Genomic DNA, 24,884 nt, shown 5'->3' with positions numbered 1-24,884 from the left:
ATTCATCAGAATGCTGCCTTTTTCCAAAAGAAATTTGAAGTGGGTTAAGGTAAAGAATGTGTACACATTAAGATTAACAAAGTAGGGGGGCTTCCCTGGTGGCGCAGTGGTTGAGAATCTGCCTGCTAATGCAGGGGACACGGGTTCGAGCCCTGGTCTGGGAGGATCCCACATGCCGCGGAGCAACTAGGCCCGTAAGCCACAACTACTGAGCCTGCGCGTCTGGAGCCTGTGCTCCGCAACGAGAGAGGCCGCGATAAGTGAGAGGCCCGCGCGCCACGAGGAAGAGTGGCCCCCGCTTGCCACAACTAGAGAAAGCCCTTGCACAGAAACAAAGACCCAACACAGCAAAAATAAATTAATTAATTAATACCCTGTCTTGAAAAACCTCACAGAGACCCACAGAGTTACCCTATTTAAAAAAAAAAAAAAAAGATTAACAAAGTAGGGACTTCCCTGGTGGCACATTGGTTAAGAATCCGCCTGCCAATACAGGGCACACGGGTTCGAGCCCTGGTCCAGGAAGATCCCACATGCCGCGGAGCAACTAAGCCCGTGCGCCACAACTACTGAGCCTGTGCTCCAGAGCCCACAAGCCACAACTACTGAGCCTGTGTACCACAACTACTGAAGCCCGCGTGCCTAGAGCCCGTGCTCCGCAACAGGAGAAGCCACCGCAATAAGACACCCACGTGCCACAACGAAGAGTAGCCCCCACTCGCCACAACTAGAGAAAGCCCGTGTGCAGCAATGAAGACCCAACGTAGCCAAAAAAAAAATAAAAAGATTAACAAAGTAGACATGAACAGAGCAAGTGGGAAAATGAGGCGAGGCAGACATCCTAACCCCGAGAACTAGCTAACCACTGTGACTGCCGGTGAGACTTGGCTTCAAGAGCAAGTATACAAGGCAGTTAGCAGGAAACCTGGAACATGATAAGGGCTAGTAAGTCATAGCCAGTATTATTATAATTCATAACCAGTATTACATTTCTCAAATACCCATTTTATTTCATCTCATGAAGTTGCAACTACATTCATTTTTAAGGCTTTAAAATAATTTTGGAACAAGATGCCATTGGATTGGAATCTTCTGGTACAGTGCAGCACCAAGCTTGCTCTTCTAACTCAGGATCATCTGAGCCTTGCATTTCAGCAATTAAAAAAGAATGATTGGGAACTCCCTGGCAGTCCAGTGGTTGGAACTCCATGCTTCCCTGCAGGGAGCACGAGTTTGATCCTTGGCCGGGGAACTAAGATTCCACCAGCCAAGCAGCACGGCCAAAAAAAAAAAAAAAAAAGATTAAACTAGCAATGTCCTTTTCCCATACGTTTAGCTCTTCCATCTCTGACTGGAACATTTGGAGGCAACAAGGTCCCCAGTATTTTGGTCTGCAAAACATCTCTGTGACGCTTGATAGCCATGACAAATAAGAAAAAAGAGTAACTTCCATTGTTCCCATCACATATAATGGAAGGTTTCAACTATAATAAGACTCTCAAGAAATATTTCTAGTGCAGGTCAGAGAGACACAGAATCGAACCAAACAGGATTTTTCTGTTATCTGTCATCTGGATCTGAGATGCTGCCCTCAAGAACCAACTTGTATAGCCAACGGCCCTAGTGCAGTCCCTGCGAGTCTCCCAGAAGTGCCTCATGTCGGGGTCTGGAGTGAGTGTCGCACTTTATACAGCAGACGGTGGCTGGCACCAGTGGCACCATTGCAGACATTAGGAAAACTAGTTGATTCCACCTGGGCACAAAGGCAAAGTCTCTCTTCATATGCCTCCTATAGCTCTTCCTTTTTGCCTTCTGCCAAATCCTTAGGTGAGTCCATCCTGTTTCACCTGAGATGATACCAGAAGGAGGTTTATAAAAGCATTACCTCTCCCCAGGTACCTAGCACAGTGCATGGTGCACACTCAGTAAGTAAATGAATGAGAACCAAACAACATCCAAACAAAAATGACCCTAATAGTTTCCAGTTCAGTCCAGAAAAACAAAACAACCCCACGGCATTTAAAGAAGAGAATGAGTTGTCAAATAAAATTGTCAAAATGAGACCCCCTAGATTTCACCACATAGGCAGCCTCCTGCCTCAGTCAGACCTACCTGATGCCCCTTCATCTCTATGATCATCCACCTCTCCTCATCTGATCAGAAACTGTCATCAGCTATTACTATTTAGCAATTCTGTCTTAATGAGATTAAGAAGATTGGGGGTGAGAGGAGGGACAGCAGATGGAATATATTCTATTTTCTGAATTGATAAGAAGAGAAAGGCAATGTAGACATGGTCAATTTCCATCATTAATCAAATTGAAAATACTAATTTCCTGAAAAGAAAATTTGTGGGTTCGATGTCTCTTTACTTTTTCTCAAAAAATCTGCATTTGGTCCCAACCCACCAAGTTGAATGTAATTTTCTTGGATTTATCTCAGGCGAAAAACTACCCTATCTCGCTTCGTTCACAGTTAAGAACCTCTAAAAGCTACCTCCTGTCTATTGGAATTTTTATTTAACCAAAGGAATAAGCATTAATACTAATATATGTGTTGTTTACACTGTGATTATGCAAAGCGGAGAAAGTAAAAGAACAACTTGATTTGTAGAGTCTTTACATCATTGTTAAATTCTCCAACCCTGTCCCATCACATCCCCACACTAAAAATCTTCAGAGGTGATTATCAAACTTCATACATGTATTTTAAAAAGTTTGTTTGCATTTATAGAACATGATTCCACCTGTGATGTGAGCCTAGATACACAAACCCTATTTCACTATTAGGATTTTTGTTTGTTTCTTTAAGTAAAATTTCCAGCTGACACATGGTAGATGTTAGAGGTGCTTAACCATGAGGGCAGCAGCTGGCGGCCAGGATTAGAACGCGCCACGCTGGTCTTCAGAGAGCGAGGGGAGAGCCTTTTTCCCCTGACTGCTGAGCGGCAGGACCTCCATCAATCAGCCCAGCACCCAATCTCTCAGCTTACAATCGACAGATTCTTAAGAAGTTTTTTCTTGCTTTTCTCCTGGAATGTTCCTACCCCAAGATCAAAGCCACGCTCAGAAATATCGTTACATGCTATCTACACTGATTCTTTTTTTTTTTTCAGTGCAAAGCAAGGAAGAGTGGCGTTGGCCCAGTAGTCCAGAAGCTCTTATCCAAGAGATGAGTGAAGGGAGGTTCTAAGACCCTCCTTGTTTTACCTCTGATCCCAGAGGCTTGAACCCCCAAAGGTCAAGATGGTGGCCTCCCTTAGAGCCGTGAAGGATGGGCCCAGAGCAAACTAAGCTGGGCCTGGATACAGAGAAGTTAGTACACGGGTCAGGGCACGATAGTCCAGGTTGCTAGGGCTGACACCCCGTCCCCCGCCCTCCTCCCCACCCCACCCGCCCCATTCCCCTTCTCCCGCTCTGCCAGCCTCCCCTCACTGGCTTCACTGGTTTTACTTGCCCTTCAGCCAGCCCAGTCCGTCCCACAGCAGACTCCCAGCCTCTGCCCTCTCCTCGTCCTCTTCATACCCGTTTCCACTGGCACCTCCTCCTCGACTGCTCTGTCCGGGGCCCTCCGTGAGTCATCTCACCCATGCCCCTGGCTTCAGCTGCCTCCAGTCTGCTAATTGTGGCCCGGATTTCCAACCTGGCTATCACCTGATATCCAAGCTCCGGCCGTCTTCTAGAGAGCATCACCCGATGGCCTCCTAGCCCTGCATTCAACGTGAGCTTCCACCTGACCAGCCTCCCAGAGGTGCCTCACGTGGGGGGTCTGGAGTGAGTCCCACTTGATTCCGTCCCAGTTTATACAGTGGCTGCCACCAGTGGCACTATTGCAGACGTTAGGAAAACTAGCAGATTCCATCTGGGCGCGAAGAGCAAGCCTCTCTTCATGGGCCTCCTGTAGGTCCTCCTTGTACCTTCTGCCGAATCCCCAGGCAGCTGCCTCCTTAGAGTCACCTGAGATGACACCAGCTTATGAAGCATTACCTCTTCTCAGGTATCCAAGTGCATGGCTTCAAGGACCTGTTCTCCCAAACTAGCAAACTTTCTGTCATGCGCTATTCCTTCCTACACAGTCACCAGCCAGCCCAGCTCAATCCTAAGTATTTCGAGACACTGTCCCTTTCTCTCCGTCCCACCCACCGCCCGAAGCAGGCTTCATCACCTTCATCCTGTAACGGCTTCCAGATTGCTTTTCATCACTCCCCCGTCTCTAGTCATCTTCCCAAAACACAGAATCCACCACGCCTCCACATGTTCGATGACTTCCAGTCTCCAGCCACACCCCGTGTCTCCCGGCCCCAGCACCCCACCCCCCTGCATGCCGTCAGTCACACTGTCTCCTCAGCTCGGAATGCTCTTGTCTCTGCCTGTCAAACACCCACTCACCATCGAAAAACCCAGTTCATCACAAGCACCCCCAGTCCCTTGGGCAGAGTCAACAGCTCCATGGGCCCGTGGACCTACCTCCTGGAGCTCAGGGCTGTTCCCCTCCTCACTCACTACCTACCCGACTCCCAAGTGCGATGCTTCAACGGGCCAGGTGCTCAAAAATGCCCGCTGCCTTTGATTCCACCAGAAAAAGAAAGCTGGAGTCACAGATGGGTTTCCTAACAGTCTCATTACATTGTCATTCTCTCCTGTCCTCACAACAGATACTGTTTACATGAGAATCTAATCTGCTGGATATTTATTGAAGAGATTTCTAGAAGCAAAGAACAAGCTCTTATGAGGAAACTCTCACCATGGAAGCCTGTTCGGGTGGTAACAGACACCAGCCGCTCCCCGGGAGGGGTCAGTCTTTACCTGGATAACCCGGAGCATGGCAGGGGAGGGCAATGAAAGGAGGAAGAAGGAAAATTTGTTTCCATTAAAAGGTACCGGTGCTGTAAAAACTCCAGGGTTAGAACCCCTATCCCCGTAACAGCATAAGAACTCCTCATATGTGTCTAGGTGTACAATTCTATTAGACCGATAGAGAAGTAATGGACTTAATAAACTGCAAAGAGCAAATGACACTACGTGATGATCAGATAAGGACTCTGGGGGTGGGCAGGCTGGGCTGACTCTGCTCTGCCCCCTCTCTGATCGGTCTCTCCGCCTCCCCGACTGCCGGCTTCCCCACTGTTTAAGGGGAGCCTGGCAGAGGCTGGATCACGGAAGGCCATGGAAGGCTGGGGAAGGGCTGGAGCGGGCAGAGAGGCCAGTGAGGAAGAGACAGAAATGTCATTTGGCTTGTGGGACAGCAGGATAATGTGGCACCTTCTCTCCATCGCTTTCTCCCCTGCTGGAATCTGGGCTCTGGTTGCCTCTCTCCTGGACTGCTTTCCCTGGTGACTAAGCTCAGTGTCCCACCGCCACCTGTGCTCACCATCACTCTGGTCGCCAGGCTGCCACCAGAGCAGTGTCTCCAAGGGGCTAATGAACCTTGTCTCTCCCTTGCTTCCCAGGGCCCTCTGCTATTACAGGATTAACCCACGTGCTTCCCAGTCATAATCCCTGCCCCTCTTCACCTCCCAACCCTGTTGATGGGTCTCGGCAAGTCAACTGTTGCCTCTGTGTACTGACTGGCTCTGCCCTTCTCTTTGCTTGGAATCTCCTTTTCAAGATTTAGGTCATGTGTCTTGTCTTCAAGGAAGATGTATATACACTGTTGACCTAAAACAAATAGAGTGCCAGATATTTCTCCAACAAAGATGGGTTTATTTGGGATCAGCAAAGAATTGTGGAGGGGAGCAAGACGCCACCCCAAAATGCCTCTTTGTCAGGCAGATTATTTCAAGCTGAGAACAGTCAAGGGCCCCAAAGCTCAGAACCTTTGACCTTCTCCCTAACTGCCTAAAGGAGTTTGCATAGCGGGCCTGTTCCCGGAACAGAGCTGTCACCAGAGACATCAGCAGAGAGTATGGGCTCGAGTGGTGGGGGAAATGCCTAGAGACCCGAGTCCACGCTGGGTCCCACTGTCTCTGCAGGCCCAGCAAACATTTATTTACTAAACATTTGCTTTTCCATCTCCATGTGCATTGCCTTCCTCCCCTTTGAAGTCCCAAACCACTACCCCTAACATCCTTTTTTGGCTTTAGCTGAAGATGGTACTTAAGGTGAGGGCTTGGGTCATTTTCATGAGTTACTCAGTTTTCCTGGGTCTCTCCCATGTATACATGTTACTGGACTTCTGTTTGATTTTCTCTTGTTAATCTGTCTCATGTGCATTTAATTCTTAGCCAGAAGAACCTAGAGGGGCAGAGGAAAATTTCTTACTCCCCAGCAATTGCAGTTTGGGATCTGCAGCTATGGTGAGCCAGGGGCAAGGGAAGGAGATTGCTTTTATGGGGCAGGGAGGAGAGAAGTTGGGGAGCTACAGTAAACAAAGAGTCTATGGCTTTTCATTGGCTGAGTGCTAACCAGGAAAGGAGTCTTTCTTCTTCCTGGTGGGCTCTGCTGTCATCACAGACCCTGAGATCTCCCCTTTCTGGTCTCCCAACTCCATTTAAAATAAATTGAGGGGGACTTCCCTGGCGGTTCAGTGGTTAAGACTCCAAGCTTCCACTGCAGGGGGCACGGGTTAGCTCCCTGGTCCGGGAACTATGATCCTACATGGCACACAGTGCCGCCAAAAAAAAGGAAATAAAAGAAATTGAGGTTTCTGTTTATTAATTTTTACAACATCGACACACACAGACACACTCAGACACACATATAGACACACACAGAGACACACACACACAGCCCATACTGCACCATACTGTAAGACTGGGCTAAATCCCTTCCCCGGGCTCTCCTAGCACCCAACCTCTGTCACTGAACTGACCAGCTTTTACTGACAAATCTGTCCTCCTTATCTCGATGATAAACCTTTCCGGGTCAAAGACCATGCCCTTCGCAACTTTAGCACCCTGCTTTCCCCACGCTCTATCTGGTTCAGAGTGGGCCGTCAATAAAGCTTTGCTAACTGAACCCAACCATAATTCAAGGCAGGCTGGAGGGACTGGGAAACGGAATGGCTTCCAGGGTGACCGAATGTAAAATTGATTCCCCTCTCCGAATCCCTGGGCAGACTGTAACCTTTCACAGCAATGGACAGTATCACATACCCTCACCCTTCAAGTCTTATCCTTGCCCCTTAAAGCACACATAAAAATTGGACTCCTTGGGCTTCCCTGGTGGCGCAGTGGTTGAGAGTCCGCCTACCGTTGCAGGGGACACGGGTTCGTGCCCCAGTCCGGGAAGATCCCGCGTGCCGCGGAGCGGCTGGGCCTATGGGCCGTGGCCGCTGAGCCTGCGCGTCCGGAGCCTGTGCTCCGCGACGGGAGAGGCCGCAGCAGTGAGAGGCCCACGTGCCGGAAAAAAAAAAAAAAAAAAAAAAAAAATTGGACTCCTAAAACTCAGCCATTCGCTGTTGAATTCAAGGCCTTTCCCCAATTTGAGATATTCCACAGAAGAAATCGAGCCATTTCTAGGTAGCCGAAAGGAAACAGAAAAGAGACTGACTTAAAGCTTCATTCAGCTCTCACGTCATTTCCTATTCATCTCCTACATTAAAACCTTTTGAACGCGGAAGCTACATCTGATTACTCTTCCTGTTTCCCACAGCTCCTAGCAGGATGCTTTGGATATGAATGGCAAAGCACTGGAGGAGAAGACAGGATAGGATGGACGTGGGCCCTTTGGATTTGCCAGAGGAAAAAAATAACGTGTAACTTGGAAATGTAATAAAACCTTCAAAAGTACGTATCACAACCTATGTCCATTGCAGGAACTCGGCTGTGTTTCTATCCATTCCACGCAGTTTATGCACCTGAGTCGTCTGCTCACCTGTGTCACATCACGGCCACGAGCACAGGCTTTGGGACCACACAGCTCTGGGCGGAATCCCAATTCTGTCACCCACCAGCTCTCCACCCTGGGGCTCAGGGTCCTCTCCTGTAAAGAGACGATGACACACCTCACAGGGAGGGTCCAGCACTCAGCTCGGTGCCAGGCACATAGGATGTGCTCTATAAACAGTCGCTATTTGATTGTTGTGGTTGTTATTGTTATGTGGGTCCTCAGTATATTTGAAATGAGAGCAGGGATTCTAAATTAGAGCAGGACACTATTCAAATATTGGTAGAGGTTTGGCAGTTTGGAGAGGTATAATGGGAGAGATCACACCTGAATATATGTAGAGACAAACAACAAATTAGTTAAGAAACTTGTTAAAACCTAAGATCGGCACTAAGCAGGGTGCTTCCTTGGCAAAACAGGGCAGGTGGGGAGGAGGGGGGTCCAGCTCGGCCCGCCACGTGGAAAAGGACAGGGAAGGCATGTCCGGCCACTGACAGAGTCTCGGGTCTCAAACCTCATTTAGGTCCCTGGTGGCAGCAAGTTCCCACCTGGAGAGGGGGAAGCAGCCCAGGAAATCCAGGGATCAGGCGGTCCTGAGTCTGGATCTTAGATGCCCTGTCCAGAATTACACCTGGAGCCACACAGATGCCCTGTCCAGTGGTGATGAAGCCCTGGGCTTCTCTGAGGCTCTGGACACCCCATGGGATTGGCCGCCAAGCACAGCTGGGACCACGATGTGAGCCCAGGGGTCAGCTGGGGGTCCAGGGTCCCTAAACCCACAGGTATGGGGGGTGGTGCTTAAACTCTGTAATCCTTTCCTGCCTGAGCGCCAAAGGAACCTGCACTGAGGGGTGAGCATCAGTGAAGCCAGCGGTCCCAGCTCTGAGCAGCTGGTGGAGAAAGAGTCAGGAATATGGGATGCAAGCCACATGTCCTGCTGAACTCAAATAGGTTGAATTATCCATCGTCAATGTTGGTCGACTTTTTTCCACCCAGAAGCGTCTTTGTACCAAGGTACAGTTACCTAGCCCGCTGACAGGCACATACCATTAACTTGCAGATATTTTTATTTATTTATTTTTATTTTTTTAATTAAAAAAATTTTTATTTATTTATTTTGGCTGTACCTCACAGCTTGTGGGATCTTAGTTCCCCAACCAGGGATTGAACCCGGGCCCTCGGCAGTGAGAGCGCAGAGTCTTAACCACTGGACCGCCAGGGCATTCCCTGCAGATATTTTATAATAACATCATCCATCATTTACATGGTGCCTTGCAGACTCCAAAGCACTTCCATAAAAACTGGGCTCACTCATTCCTTAGAATAACCTGTGAGGTAGAAAGGGAGGTGATTTTTATCACCTCAGAGAGATTTTGATGCCTGAGAGAATTTGAGAAGATGTCATACGACACTTGACTTGGGTCTTGGAAGGAGGAATAGAAGTTTGCCCAGCATAACTGAAAGGTTGCTTCTTTCGAAGGTTGCCAGCTCGTCTGCCCAGCCATTTTAATGCTGGGCTGAGAGCAGGGGCGACGTACTGCTTCCAGTAGAATATCCTTGTGGGACCAGTGCCCTGGGACTCGCGTGTGACCTACAATCTCAGTTTTAATGTAACTCTTCCAAAGCAATTAAAAATACTTTACCCACAGATTGACGTTGAATTCCCTTCCCTGTACCCAATTAAAAAATAATGATAACAGTCTTATTAGATCTAAAATAAGCCCAGATTAGAAACAGCCTGTTTAAAAATCAATAAACTTTTCTTAATCCCTGCAGTGGAAAAAGAAAGAGGCTCCTCTCTGTCTTCCCTAAAAAGTCAGTATTTACACAAAGTGTTGCGTTGCCGGATTCAGAGACGCAGAGGTGCCCGAGCGTTCACCCAGCTGCCGGCACCCCCTGAATCCTGCGAGACTTATTTGGCTATAACTAATCTTGGCTCTAGGCTTGCTTACATTTTTGGGTGACCCTTTTGCCTGGAATGTTTCTCAGTGTTCTCATTAGCGCTGTCTTCCCAGCCCTGGACCTCGCTCTCCTTTTGTTGCTGTTACTGTCTGTCCTGCCATTAGTAATCTTGACTGCTCCCAGCAGCCAGGCCTGGCGTGTTCCCCATCACGCTGACACTGTTCCCGCACCAGACCCGGGCCCGACTCCTGCTCTCTAACCCTGTCCTCACAGCCAAGCACCTCTGCCGCCCTTCCTGTGTATTTACAGTTGGATTTGTTGTTGTTGTTGTCCTTTTTCTAATTATAAAATATATTTTATGCTTCTTATAGAGAACTATAAAGAAAGATATTAAGAAAACCCTCATGATCTACGCTCAGAGTCAGACACCGCTATTTTTCTAGCATAATCCTTATTTAAAATATATTTTATTCTATGTTTCATTCAGAAAGTAATACAGGGAGTTCCCTGGCAGTCTAGTGGTTAGGATTGGGCACTCTCACTGCCGTGGCCCAGGTTCAGTCCTTGGTCAGGGAACGAAGATCCTGCAAGCCGTGTGGGACAGCCAAAATAAAAACCAAGCAACAAATAATAAATTAAAAAATAAAATAAAAATATTTTATTTCATTTTTATATAAATTTAAAAATATATAAAAATAAAATAAATAAATAAATATTTTATTTTTATATAAATAAAAAAATACTTTTTTTTAAAGTAATATATCTCTTGATATTATGTGATGAGAATGGCACTTAACTTTTGTGGTCTTTTCCCCCAAAATTCATAACCTCAGTCTAGTCATGAGGGTAGACTTCAGACAAACCCAAACTGAGGGACACTCTACAGAATATCTGACCGGGACTCCTCAAAACCGTCAAGATCATCAAAAACAAGGAAAGCCTAGCCTGACAGTCTAGAGGAGCCTAGGGAGACATGATCATTAAACGTAATGCGGTGTCCTGGATGGGCTCCTGGAAAAGGAAAATGACATTAGATTAAAAACTTTAAAAATCCCATAAAGGAATGGACGCTCATTAATAAAAATGGTTAATTGTGACAAATAAGTTAATAATAGAGGAAACTGGGTACTTGACATATGGGAACTCTCTGCATTATCTTTGTAGCTTTTCTGTAAATCTGAACCTATTTTCAAACTTAAAGTTTATTTTTTTTCTTCCAGTTTTACTGAGATATAATTGACATTCAGCACTATAAAAGTTTAAGGTGTACAGCATAATGATTTGACTTACATATGTCATGAAATAATTATCACAGTAAGTTTAGTGAACATCCATCAACTCATATAGATACAAAAGAAAATGTTTTTTCCTTGTGATGAGAACTCAGGATGTACTCTCCTAACAATGTTCGTATAGAACAACTTTCATATATAACATACAGCAGGGTTAATTATATTAATCATATACTACATTACATCCCTAGTACTTATTTATCATATAGCTGGAAGTCTGTACCTTTTGATCATTTTCATCCATGTTTTGGGAAAAAAAATTCAGACAACATGGAAGTGTGTAAAACAAAAGGCAATAGCTCCCTGCTTCCATCTCCTCACCTCACGGTTGGCACCAGCCTTATTTTCTGGAAGTACTTCCTCTTTATTGCACAGTCGAGCTCACGCCGCAGTGCAGTTCTGGATCCTGGCTTTGTTGTTTAGCGTTACAGCATGAGCATTTTCCCATGTCCTTAAGAACTCTTCTTAAAGACAATTTTATAGGTTGTGTGACATTCATTGCACTGTTTTCTTGCCTAAGGTAGCTGTGATCCAGCCCTTATGTTTCCAGGAGATTTGCTTTCATTACCCATGTTTTAGAGTTTCCTCATGCAAAGAACTGCTCCCTGCTTTCTCCAAGCAACAAGGAAGACAGCAAAATCTTCATCCAGACTCTCCTGGGACCTTCAGAAAACTTGTTTAGTCCAACATGTTTCAGCAGAGTTCGGGTTTCAAGACTTTCTTTTTCACAATCTCTTCTTTTGCCTTTATTTCTCACAATTTATAATCCACTGGGGATAACCCAGGCACTGTCATGGCTGATGACTATAATGTGGACTGTTTGGGCATTAATGTACGGGATTGAAGAGCATCCCTCCCAAATTCAGACCCACCTGGAACCCCAGAACAAGACCTCATTTCAAAGCAGGGTCTTTGCAGATGCAATTCGGTAAGATGAGGTCATACTAGAATCAGGTGTGCCCTAAATCCAATCACTGTCGTCCTTGTAAGAAAGCCACGTGAAGACAAAGATACACAGAGAGGAGAATGCCACGTGAGGGCGGAGACAGATTGGAGGGATGCGTCTACGAGCCAAGGAACGCCAGGGACTGCTGGCAGCCGCTGGGAGAGAGGCCTGGACAGATCCTCCCCGGAGCCCCCATGAAGGAACGAACCCTGCTGACACCTTCATTTGGGACTTCTAGTCTCCGCAACGGTAAGAGAGTAAATTTCTGTTGTTTTAACCACCCAGGTGCTGGTGTTTGTTACGGCAGTGCTTGCAAACTAATTACAGGAAGCTGTGGCCTCAGAGGGCCACGGGTATGGGCAGAGCTCTGGCACTCGAGTGGGGGGAAGGGACAGTGGCTCTCGCTGTGAGGGGCAGTGAGGTATTTGGTGGTGGTGGGGAGATCCACAGAGATCACAGGTGTCAGGCATTGAGCAAAGTTCGAATTGAAACACAGGTGTTTTGTGTCATTTCCTTTCTCCACCATCCTCCCCACCTGATGGCCATTTCTTTCTGGTCAGACAGAAAGAGGCCCACAAAAATCCCTTTCCTCCCTTATATCTGCATCCATTCTTTTTCTAGAAGATGTAAGTAGCTGTCTGCCAGAATATGCCTTAAATATCAATACACAAGGCCTCCAGGTGCAAACCGTTTCATTTCAAAGCTTTGGCCACAGCAAGATAAATTACTTCAGCGCTTCGTTGCTTATACGTTATTTATAGTGAATTTGGTTTGACAGCACACGCACGCCTTAACCGTGATCGCTCTGTGGATTCTCCACTTCTTCGAAATTGAGCTTATATTACTCTCATAAAGAAAATATTTTTATAAAACCTCCTTTAAAAGAGTGGTGTTGTATCTGCCGTAAGAAACTGATTGCTGATGGAGAGATTCTCCTCAGATAAGAGGCTGAGGCTCAAGGTTGGCGGGGAAAATGTGAGCGGGATGTTGTCAACAACTTTTCCATGTGCGAGACCTGGGGACCTCTCAGGGGTCCAGGGAGTGACTGTCTTTATGGGGCTAGGAGCTGCCAGGAGGTCCTGAGGTGGGTGTGTGGTGAGGAATAAGTTCCTCCTGAAGGGCTGGGGTAGCGGTGGTGCTGGAGCGCAGAGTCTTGAAGGAGTTTGATGACTTTTCCTACAACTATGGGGTCAGAATGGCAGGAGGAAATACATCTCAGTCTCTCCCTGGGCTGCTGTGAATGAAAACGCAGAGGGAGAGGGAGGTTTGTGGGCAGGAGAGAAAGTTCCTGTGGTTCGCCGCAGGAAGGCGGGCCACACCTGCCGAGAGGCACCTTCGTGTCCTCTGAAGGTCCCAGCTTCGTTTTACGTGTTGGTCATCAACTGCTGTGTCACTTCGAAACTGTCTTAACACAACGATGCACGTTTCTTACCTCGGAGTTAATGTGGGTAAGGACTTCAGGAGAGGAGTAGTGGTTGCTCGCCAGGCCCGGACCCAGAAGCCCCCCCCTCAGGCCTGATTCTCTCCTACACCTTCCCGACCCTCTGAGTGTCCATGGGGTGAGGTAGCTAGGGACTATGGAGGCCCACCCGGGGCAATGCTAGCTTCAGATGCAAATCCACAGCCCTCCCAGCTCTGCAGCCTCATTGCGCTGAGCCCTTGGAAGGCTCAAGGGGCCTCCTCCCCGACCCCAAGCCCCCAGCTGTCCCCCCAGCCCCACTGCTCGCTAGGCCTCAGGGCAGAGATAGACACTTTGCTCTAGGCAGAAGTCCATCGTTCTCATTACCGGTCACTCTGAATCTTTAGAGTCGATTCTGCCAGTCTTCTGCATCAGGGGGCTGCCAGCCCGAAGTGGGGAGCCTCTCACCGCCGTGGGGAGGGAGGTGAGGGATGTGGCCCGGTGTTGGGGTCACAGAGCCAGTGATGAGCTGAAGGCCTGGCCGAGCCGGTGGGGCAGCCTCGGACCCCAGCGAGCCCGGCCCAGGAACGGTCTGGGAGGATGCAAAAGGAGCGGGACATAGACCTGGAGGACTTATCCTGGCCTTGCTTCCCGCCCAGGTCTGAAAGCCTGGCCTCGGGAACGAGGGCCGACAGCTCCTTCCCCTCCTTTTTCTAGCAGCTGGAAGCAAGGAAAAGCACCTTTTCCGTGCACAGAGATGCACGGCCGTCAAAACAGATTGCAACACTTTGCTGGCAGAAAACTAAGGCCCCTTTCTGCTGGAACCGCCAGCTCTTTGTAGCTTAATTCACTTAACTCCTACATGAGCTCCCCCGACGCAAACAAACAACAACCAACCCACAAAAAGTAGCTCTGCACAGTCCGCTCAGGGAAGGCCACCCTCTTGCTTCCAGTACTGCTGGGCGTCCGGATGGCAGCCTGGGGAGGACGCAGGTGACCCGGTTAGACCTGCCCACTCGGGGCGGAGGATGGGAGTGGCTAGTTACCAGTTCATCAAGTATTTTAAAAATCATCTCAGACACCGGCTCTTTTGTCATCTGCAGTAGCCAGGACAAGAGTTATAAGGAAAGGGTGAGAGGATTGCTAGGAATGGGGAGAGCCTACCATGTACCATCTTCCCTTCAAGGCTTAACCTTGCCCTCCTCCCCCCGCCCCTCCAGGTACAGACCCTCTCCTAAGGCCCTCCTCCTTCACCTCTCCAGTCCTGTGGTTTCCTAGACACTTTTTATCTGGGCCAGTCATTCCAATGGTTAGTCATATGTTGTGTTAGAGATCTGTAGTGGCTTACAAAAACGTAAAGAAGATTTTTAAAACTCAGGTATGATATTGGCACAGAGAAAAGCACAGTCTTATCCAGTTGCTAAAAGGGGGCCAGAAAGTTTCTCTAAGTCTCTTTCCGGAGGCTGAAGTTAAAGGGCAAAGGATCATTGCAGGGACTGCACAGCATCTTTAGGTGCAATCTAACTGGTTTTTAGGAATAGAACATATTCTCTCAACACTGAGAACGGAGAAAAATCTCCCCAGCGGGTCAAGCCAAAGACCTCGGTGTACAGTCTCATCCGAGAAAATGGCTCATCTCTTACGACAGTGGGGGGTCTTGTTTGCTTGCTTGTTTGTTTTGGCCGCGTTGGGTCTCCGCCGCTGCGCGCGGGCTTCCTCTAGTTGCGGTGAGCGGGGCTGCTCTTCGTTGTGGTGCACACAGTGTGCGGTTTTTGGTTTGGTTGTGGTTCTTTTTTTTTTTTTTAAATCAAAATCACAAGTTGGCTCAAATAACTTACTCCTTTGGTAGAAATGAGAAAAGCGTAAGTCGATGCAAATGGACAAGAAAGAATTACAGAAGGAAGCAGAGGGTGCAAGAGGCTTTTTTTGTTTTTTTTTCATAAGAACAGATTGTTTTACTAAACCGTCAGCTGTTGTCCCTCCTTCCCAGTTGGGGGCTGTGACGGGGCCCTTGCTGCCGCCTTCCTGCATTTGCTCCTTAGCCCCCCGCACCATTTCCCTGGGTGTTGCTAGGTTTCTTGTCCCTGTGCTCCAGGTTAGGGGGTCCTCTGGGGTCTGACTGTCACCAGCCCCTTCCTCGCCCTCCTCTATACATAAGACCTTAGGAAAGAGTATGCTGGCCTCTGGTTCCGGAACTTCCACGCCCTTGTTTTGTCTTGCTCTCTTGTAGCAGCTGGTGCACGTTCTGCAGCTTCAATGTGCAGAAACTCCTGCTGGGCTCCAGCCAGGGTAGTCACACGCTCAAAAAGGGGGTCCAGCTGGGCCATCAGACTGTTCAGGTGTTGCTCTGTCTGGGCCAGCTGTTGTGTCAGCTGGGCCAGCTGTTGAAGAGGCATTTTTTATAAACTTAAGAGCAAGGGACAGAAACGCTAAAAAAAGAAACCTAAAATTTCCACACCAGGAGCCATGTCTAAAGTTTGCTCCATCCCCACTACAGCACCCATCACACTGAATGGTCCAGAGTAGTTCCAAAAGGTTATTTATCACAAGGTGTTAGCCCTCTAATTTGTAACTTTCAGTATTTAACAACTGCTTCATCTCTTCTTCCCTGGAGTCACAGCCTGCGCTAGGCTGCAGTGTTCCAAACGGCCAGCAGGCGTCGCCAGCTAACACGATTCTGAGCAGCCAGAAAACGCAAAGTTCATTCTCTCTGCTTGAAAACTTTCCATGGAGCCTTAATGTGGGCAGTGTAAAGTCCAAATTCCTATCCAGGACACCCCAGGCCCTTCAGATTTAATCCAATTCACTTTTTATGGCTTTAGTTCTTACCAATTCAGGCACCCATTCAATCAATCAGGAAAGGCTTATTGAACACTTGTTTTTTTATCAGGTGCTTTTCTGGAACCTGGAAATAAAAAGATAACAGAGATTTCATCTCTGCTCTGGAGAAGCTCACTGCCTACCCCACCTAGGGAAACAGTTTAGGGCTAAGCTGCTATGTTAAAGAGACATATATCTACACTCACGTACACACACACAGTGGCTTAAAGAAAATTAAATTTATTTATTTCTCACACCAGAAACCAGAGTGGTCCAGACTGGTCAGCTGGGGATCTGGCCGCTTCCCATCTCGTTGTGCGTCATCATCCGTAGGATGTTGTCCTTAGTTGCACTGTCAAAGCTGGGTCATGACCATATCCAAGCTTCAGCCTGGGAAAGGGGAAGAGAAAAAGAGGAGGGCAGGCAATTTCCTTTTAAGCAGGAAACACAGAAGCTGCACCTACCCTTTGATTCACATTCCAGGGCAGGGACCTAGTCATGTGGCCACATCTAGCTGCAAGGAAGGCTGGGAAGTGTAGTCTTTATCTAGGCAGCAGCGTGCCCAGCTAGCAATGAGTTGCAACTACCAGTCTGGTCAGAAAGCATCTCTTTTTTTCATACAACCTAACTTTACTTTTAATGGATTCGAGAAACAATTTTTGTGTCTTCTACATTGCTGTCAATGGTAATTGCACTGTCAGGGTTTAGGGATGCCGGTTCATAGAAATTTGTGGTGACTAATAGCAATTTACTATGCACATTTCATATTTGTGAGACGTATCTATTACTGCCCATCAGAGATGATAAAATCTTATCACAATGACAACTGAGTTGATAAAACTCAGTGAAATGCAACTTAGAATCCAGTTTATTTTTTACTCATGAGAATATGACATTTGAGTCGGCTTCTTGAGGCTGGCCAGGTGGGAAAGGAGGAAGAACATTCTAGAATGTGACTAGCATCTGTAGAGGCCTGTAGTCATGGCAAGGCCAGCTCTATTGGTACGTTGGTTATTAGGTGCGGGTATGTGTGTGGGGAAGGAAGACAGGAGAGAAACTGGGAAAATAGAGTAGAATAAGATTGTGCTAAGTTTCTCACTCCAAACTAAGGAACTTGGATTTTACCTGGCAGAGCAGATGCTTGGGGGGTACTTCCCAGTCTAGGAGCCAAGGTCAGGTCCCAAACTTTCTGTCGCTGTATGTGGGTGGGCTCCAGGCAGCCAGTGTACAGTACTTGACCTCACTGTCTCATTCACGAGACAGTGAGCGGAGATAAGATGGTAAGGGTGTGTGTATGTGTGTGTGCGTGTGTGTATGTTGCTTTGTTCTTGTTGGAAAAGACTTGTGTATGTTATGGAATCAATAGGAAGGATCCAGAAGCCAGAGGTTGAGAACAGGAGAGAGAAGGGATAATGGACAGTTTTATGTTCCTCCGAAGGACTCTTGGCCAAGATTCAAGGCAGGAATGAAGGACTTTGCTTTTGTAGGAGGGACGGCATCCCTGCCATAACAAGAGAACACAGAAAAGAAAAGGCAGGCTTTCATCTGGTATTAGGAAGAAGAGGGGGCAATTGCTGTCTCCCTTTCTATTTCTCTGTATAGTAGGAGCAAGATCGCCTCCTGAGTGAAGAAATCTGAGGAGAGTAGAGAGGGTTCAAAACCATGCTTGTGAGGGTAAGAGAGTGAGTGGACCGGCAAAGCCTAGCAGTGGTACTCAGTAGGTCATCAATTTATGCACGTATTCAGTCAACAAATGTTCACTGAGATCAAGCAGAATGGTAGGCAGTGTGAAATGCAGAGATGAGTAAAACACAGCAGCTGATGACAAGGCTTCCCCATATGGTTGTACAAGTTGTGCACTGCCCAAACATGCCAGTAAGGGAAGGAGCTTACGCTGAAATCCAGTTGATGCTTCGCTAGGCATGTCCCACAGCAAATGGGCTACATGTGCCCAGAGGGAGTGCCTTTATCAGTGAACTCAAAGGGCTAACGTGAAAGTTTGAGGCCCTGGTTAAGGGCTAGCTGCTTTAGGTCATGGGAGAGAAGAATGCACTGTAATTAAGAGAAGGCTCTGAGGGCACAGAGGGAAGAGTGACATGAACCAACCAATGGAGAGTGAGCAGGTCCTTGAGGGGATGAGACCAAAATCCTCTCATGTAAAGTGAGTTTGGACATTCTCCTCTGACTCGAGAGCCCCGGGGCCACCAGAGAGCAAGCAGGGGAAGCGGGCAGAGTGGAAGGGAAGGGGAGTCATGGACAGAGATGAGGAACCTCATTTCACCATTTCGTCCTGTTTGGCTCTGAAGATATTTCTACTGCATACATGCTCTCTCCCCATCAGGGACACCTAGTCAGGGCTTGACAGGTGAATCCACAGAGGAAGGGGGCACCAGGCCCCCCAAGTGTAGCTAAGCCTGGAGTGTTAGTATGCTAATTAGCGGCAGCCTTTCTCATCAGCCAGTGGCGATGGGCCACCAAGGTGGGGTTGCCGGTGGGGCAGCTCTGCTCAGCACAGAGTGTTTCTTTTCACATTTAGGTTGTGTTGGTGAGGACAGGTTTGCCCCGTGTTGCTTCTAACTCTGGAGGCTTTCTTTCCTTTCTGGATCCAGGGATTCCGCTCACATATTGAGTCCAGAACCCAAAATGCCCTTGCTAGGCTTCTAGCAAGCTGTGTTTTAGATATTTATAAATGATTAATAACATTACATATAGTCACTTCATGCAGTAAAAACCCCTCACATTTGTTATCCAGTTTGAGATGGGAGCCGACTCGGTGAGTCGTGAATGAGCCATGTCTCGGGGAAGGTGGCTGGCTCAGCTGAGGTCACAGGCACGGTTGGTTAACTGGCAGAGCTAGGATGCAAATCCCCGTCTGCCTGATTTCAGAATAACTGCTCTTCTTTTACCCAGAGAAAGGGAATAGTAACACCTGCTTTATAGTTGTGAGAATTAAATGAGAAAATCAACACAAGGTGTCCAGCAGAACTCCCTGTGCGTAATTCTACATTTTCACTCCCAGAAAGTCTTCTCTCTGTAGCCGTAGTTACCTCTTCTCTCTTTAACCAAGAGTGACCAACCACTGCTACACCACAATATAGAGAACACAGGGTGTCTGGTCCTGGGCCGCAGACAGCCTGTGTGCCACCCTGTGTTATCACATGGTGCCTGCCTGCTGTCTGGTGCTCAGAGATGGCCTCCTCAGGCCACCATGCGCCTCTTCTGTCTCCTTTCCCAGTAGAGACACAAAAGCTGCGTGAATGCGGAACAGCATTGTGGTCGTGGTGGGGATAGGGTGGGGTTCCAAGGCCGTCATCAATTATTGTCAAAAACCACTTCAACGTTGCATTTTAACATGGTGCTTACCGGGCACAGTGCCAGAGACAACAGTCTAGGACAGGCAATGGGAATAAGTAAAGGATGGGAGGGGCATCTCCCGCTATCTCTAACCCACCAGCTATAGGAAGTCCTTCTAGACACAATGGTTCTCAACCTCACCGGATACAACTCCCCCTTTTTATAATGAATACACTATATTCTTATCATGAAATAAAGATGTAAACCACTCTAACTTGCCTTTGATGGAGTATTGATGGGCGAGGACACAAGGGAACCTTCTGGGTTGTTGGAAATATTCTATATATTGATTTGGGTGGTAGTTACATTACTGTATTCATATATAAACATTCACTGAACAAGGGATCTCTCTGTATTATTTTTTACAAATTTATATGAATCTATAATTATCTCTATTAAAATTTAAATTAAAAGCGAGATCCAGGTAAAGTTTTAAATGTGTATTTTGCCATAATTTTTAAAAAACGAGGTGCATTTCACACCCATCAGATTGGCAGAAATGGAGAAGTTTAATAATATTCATTTCATCAAGGATGTGGAGAAAAGGGAAATGCTTCAGTGCTGCTAGGGGCATAAATTAGTACAATGGCTGTGGAGGACAGTTCAGTGTTACCTGCTAAGATTGGCAATGTAGATGCCCTGGGAGCCAGCAGTTCTACTCTCACACATGAATAAGAATATATGTACGAGACATTCTTTGAGATATTGTTAGTACTGGTACAATATTGAAAACAAAGTGTTCATCTGTTTTTTTCTTTTATTTAAAAATAAAGGGAGGGACTTCCCTGGTGGTCCAGTGGCTAAGACTCTGAGCTCCCAATGCAGGGGGACTGGGTTCGACCCCTGGTCCAGGAACTAGATCCCACATGCCACAACTAAGAGTTTGCATGCCGCAACTAAAGATCCCACGTGCTGCAACGAAGATCCCGCATGCCGCAACTAAGACTCGGCACAGCCAAATAAATATTTTAAAAATAAATAAAGGGAATTCCCTGGCAGTCCAGTGGTTAGGATTTGGCGTTTTCACTGCTGTGGGCCCAGGTTCAATCCCTGGTCAGGGAACCAAGATCTTGCAAGCTGCGCAGTGTGGCCAAAAATAAATAAATGAATGAATAAATAACTAAAATTTTAAAAATAAAAAATACTGTGCAAAAGTCAACATGGAACAGGAAACATGGATGGAAGTGTTGAATTTGTTTCCGTGGTTTGAGAGACTGTGCAGTGCCCAACGGACACACACATACCATTAGCAAGTAATTGTGGTTATTTAAGAATAAAATCAAAATATTATTTTTTCTTTAAAAAAATCACATTTCCATGTTGCCTGTCAAAACTGTAGCAGACAGATGATGTACTAGGCCATTAACACATTTCTGTCTATTAAAAAACCTCTAGAGAAGCAAGCAGATGAGCCTTGGAGTTAGCTCAGTGATGGGGGTCAGTGCTTTGCTAATAATAAACACTGTTCTCAGAACTCTTAAAGACACTTAGGAAGGCCCAGCTCTGAGGAGCCAGGGGTGACTGTTGAAAAATACCAATGCAACACTCAAGACTCAGGAAGTTAAGAGGTGATGTGGCACTGGCACAGCTGTGGAACCAGGAATTGAACCCATCAATGCAGCAACGTGGTAGCCATCCCCCAGGAATCCTAGTCCCCTGGTATTCATGCCCTTATGTGGTCCCCTCCCACAGTGAATCACAGCTGGTCCTGTGGGGCCAGTGCAATATGGTGAAAATGACATCATGTGGCTTTCAAGGCTAGATCATAAATGGTATCGCAGATTCCACTTTGGTCTCCTGGATCTCTGGGAGATCCATCCACCATGTTGTCAGGATGCTCAAGCAGCCCCACGGAGAGGTCCATAGAGAGAGGAATTGGGGCTCCCAGCTGCCAGTCAGCACCATCTTAGCTCAATGTATGAGCCACAGTGAAAGTGAATCCTCTCACCAAACTGTATACATTATGTTCAGTGTTTTGTATACCAATTATACCTCAACAAAGCTGAATAAGGAAGGAAAGAAGGAAGGAAGGAAGGAAGAGAAAGAAAGGGTTAGTGTTTTCATTTTCTTCGGATACATACTCAGAAGTGGAATTGCTGGATTATATGGTAGTTCTAGTTTTAATTTTTTTGAGGAAACTCCATATTATTTTCATACTGGCTGCACCAATTTACATCCTCACCAACGGTACACAAAGGTTCCCTTTTCTCCACATCCTAGCCAACAATTGCTATTTCAAGTCTTTTAGGTAATAGCCTTTCTAAAATGTGTGAGGTGATATCTCATTGTGGTTTTGATTTATGTTTCCCTGATGATTAATGATATAGAGCATTTCTCATGTTCCTGTTGGCCATCTGTATGTATTTTTTGGAGAAATGTCTTTTCAGGTCTTCTGCTCATTTTTAAATCAGACTGTTTATTTTTTGCTATTGAGTTGTATGAATTCTTTATATATTTTGGACGTTAGCCCCTTATCAGATATATGATTTGCAAACATTTTCTCTCATTCAGTATGTTGCCTTTTCATTTTGTTGATGGTTTCCTTTGCTGTGCAGAAAATGTTTAGTTTGGTGTAGTCCCACTTATTTTTGCTTTTGTTTCTTTTGCTTTGGACATCAGATTAAAAAAATCATTGCCAAGACCTATGTCAAGGAGCTTACTGTCTATGTTTTCCTCTAAGATTTTTTTCAAATTTTATGTTCAAGTCTTTAATTCATTTTGAGTTAATTTTTTGTATAGTATAAGATAATGCTCTAGTTTCATTCTTTTGCATGTGGCTGTCCAATTTTCCCAACACCAGTTATTAAAGAGACCTTCCTTTCCTCATTGTCTATTCTTGTGTCTTTTATCATAAATTAATTGACCATACCTGTGTAGATTTATTTCTGGGCTCTCTATTCTGTTCCATTGATCTATATGTCTGTTTTTATGCCAATACCATACTGTTTTATTTATTTATTTATTTATTTTTATATAAATTTATGTATTTTATTTTTGGCTGTGTTCAGTCTTCATTGCTGCACATGGGCTTTCTCTAATTGCAGCAAGCGGGGGCTACTCTTTGTTGTGGTGTGCGGCCTTTGCATTGTGATGGCTTCTCTTGTTGCGGAGCACAGGCTCTAGGCACGTGGGCTTCAGTAGTTGCAGCATGTGGGCTCAGTAGTTGTGGCTCGTAGGCTCTAGAGCGCAGGCTCAGTAGTTGTGGCACACGGGCTTAGTTGCTCTGCGGCATGTGGGATCTTCCTGGACCAGGGCTCAAACCCATGTCTCCTGCATTGGCAGGCGGATTCTCAACCACTGCACCACCAAGGAAGCCCCACCATACTGTTTTAATTACTATAGATTTGTAATAATAGTTTTAAATCATGGAGCATGATGACTCCAGGTTTGTTCTTCTTTCTCAAGATTGCTTTGGCTATTCAGGGTTTTTTTATGGTTCCATTCAAATTTTAGGATTGTTTTCTCTCTTTCTGTGAAAAATGCCATTGGTACTTTTCTGAATTCTTGACTAATAGAAACTGTGAGAAATAATAAGTGAGTACCATTGCTTAAAAAAATTTACTGAGCTGTACACTGATGATTTGTGCACTTTACCATATATAAGTGATACCGCAATAACAAAGTTTTAAATTTAATAATCAACTTAATTCAGAATAATAATAGAATGTATTAATTATAACATAAAATAAATAAAAGGAAAAATATGAACAGTAGGTTTTTGTTTTTTGTCTTTTGCTTTTTTTGGTACGCGGGCCTCTCACTGTTGTGGCCTCTCCCGTTGAGGAGCACAGGCTCCAGACGCGCAGGCTCAGTGGCCGTGGCTCACGGGCCTAGCCACTCCGCAGCATGTGGGATCTTCCCGGACCGGGGCATGAACCCGTGTCCCCTGCATTGGCAGGTGGACTCTCAACCACTGCGCCACCAGGGAAGCCCTGAACAGTAGTTTAATATAAAAATTCGTGGCCATTACAAATCCAGAAGACTTGATTAGTTGCTTAGAAAAATCATCTCCATATATGTGATAGCACAAATGTAAACTGACTCTAGTCTGTTGAACTGGTAACTTGGATAGTACAAGCAGAACTGCCATTGGTGGCTTGATTTTTCCAAAATAGTAAATGTAGCAGATTATATTTTCCAAAAATGGCCCATTTCTTTTCCCACATGCTCTTCCAGAGACTTGACGCTGTCCTATCAAGTGATAGAATCTATTGCCTCTCACTTGAAATTGGGCACACCTCTGTGACTGCCTCAACAAAATGATGCTACTTGATTTATGATGCTAGGTTATAAAAAGTGGTAGAGTGGCAGCCAGCTTTTGGGATGGTGGAGTAAGGACTTTGAAAATCCACTCTTCCATAAAGGCAATGAGAACACTAAAAAAATTCTTTCAAAATCAACTTTGTCACAAGTTTGGAAATTAAATAAAATCTTGCAACAATCCTAAGAGCATTTATTCAAGAAAAACAACTGAATATTGGTAAGAGCATTGAACTTTATGGCATTTTTAACTTGCTCAATTTCCATTCCTTATTTCTAGCTTTGTAATAGTCTTGAAAACCAAGAACTTTGTAACTGTTGTAGTTGTTTGTGAAAACCAGCAGCATAACAGCAAGTGGAGGGGGCACAAGGAGTTTAGAGGTCTCTTAAATCCCCATTCCCAGAGAATTGTCTTTATTTGACTTCTCTGGTAGCTCCCTGGAAACCACCAAATTCAGGGCTTGTCTTTAGTTCACCAATTCAGAGCTCACTAAATGTGAACAGATTTTTCCAGGGGCATTTGTCAAAAACAATCAGCAAGGGACATCCCTGGTGGCACAGTGGTTAAGAATCCGCCTACCAATGCAGGGGACACGGGTTCAAGCCCTGGTCTGGGAAGATCCCACAAGCCGCAGAGCAACTAAGCCTGTGCGCCACAGCTACTGAGCCTGTGCTCTAGAGCCAGTGAGCCCCAACTACTGAAGCCTGCGTGCCTAGAGCCCGTGCTCCATAACAAGAGCAGCCACCACAATGAGAAGCCTGTGCACCACAACGAAGAGTAGCCCCCGCTCGCCACAACTAGAGAAAACCTGCACACAGCAAGGAAGACCCAATGCAGCCAAAAGAAACCCCAAAAAACAAAAAAGCAATCAACAGCAATTGTTTAATATCACAGCTGTTTGAAGTGGCAATAACAGTTGGAAGAAACAAAAGGCTGACCAAAATCTTAAAAGGAAAAGCTGTAAAATGAGATGTCCATAAGAAGATTTTAAAAGCTCTGACGTACTAATAAAAATCTAAAAGTCCAGAGGCATGTGCAGGGCTGTGCGCATGCCCAGGAGACAGAGGAAAAGACCCTAATCCCT

Source organism: Stenella coeruleoalba, assembly GCF_951394435.1.
Source record: "Stenella coeruleoalba genome assembly, chromosome: 21".
In the NCBI taxonomy this organism is placed as follows: domain Eukaryota; kingdom Metazoa; phylum Chordata; class Mammalia; order Artiodactyla; family Delphinidae; genus Stenella; species Stenella coeruleoalba.
This window is presented reverse-complemented; position numbering follows the sequence as displayed.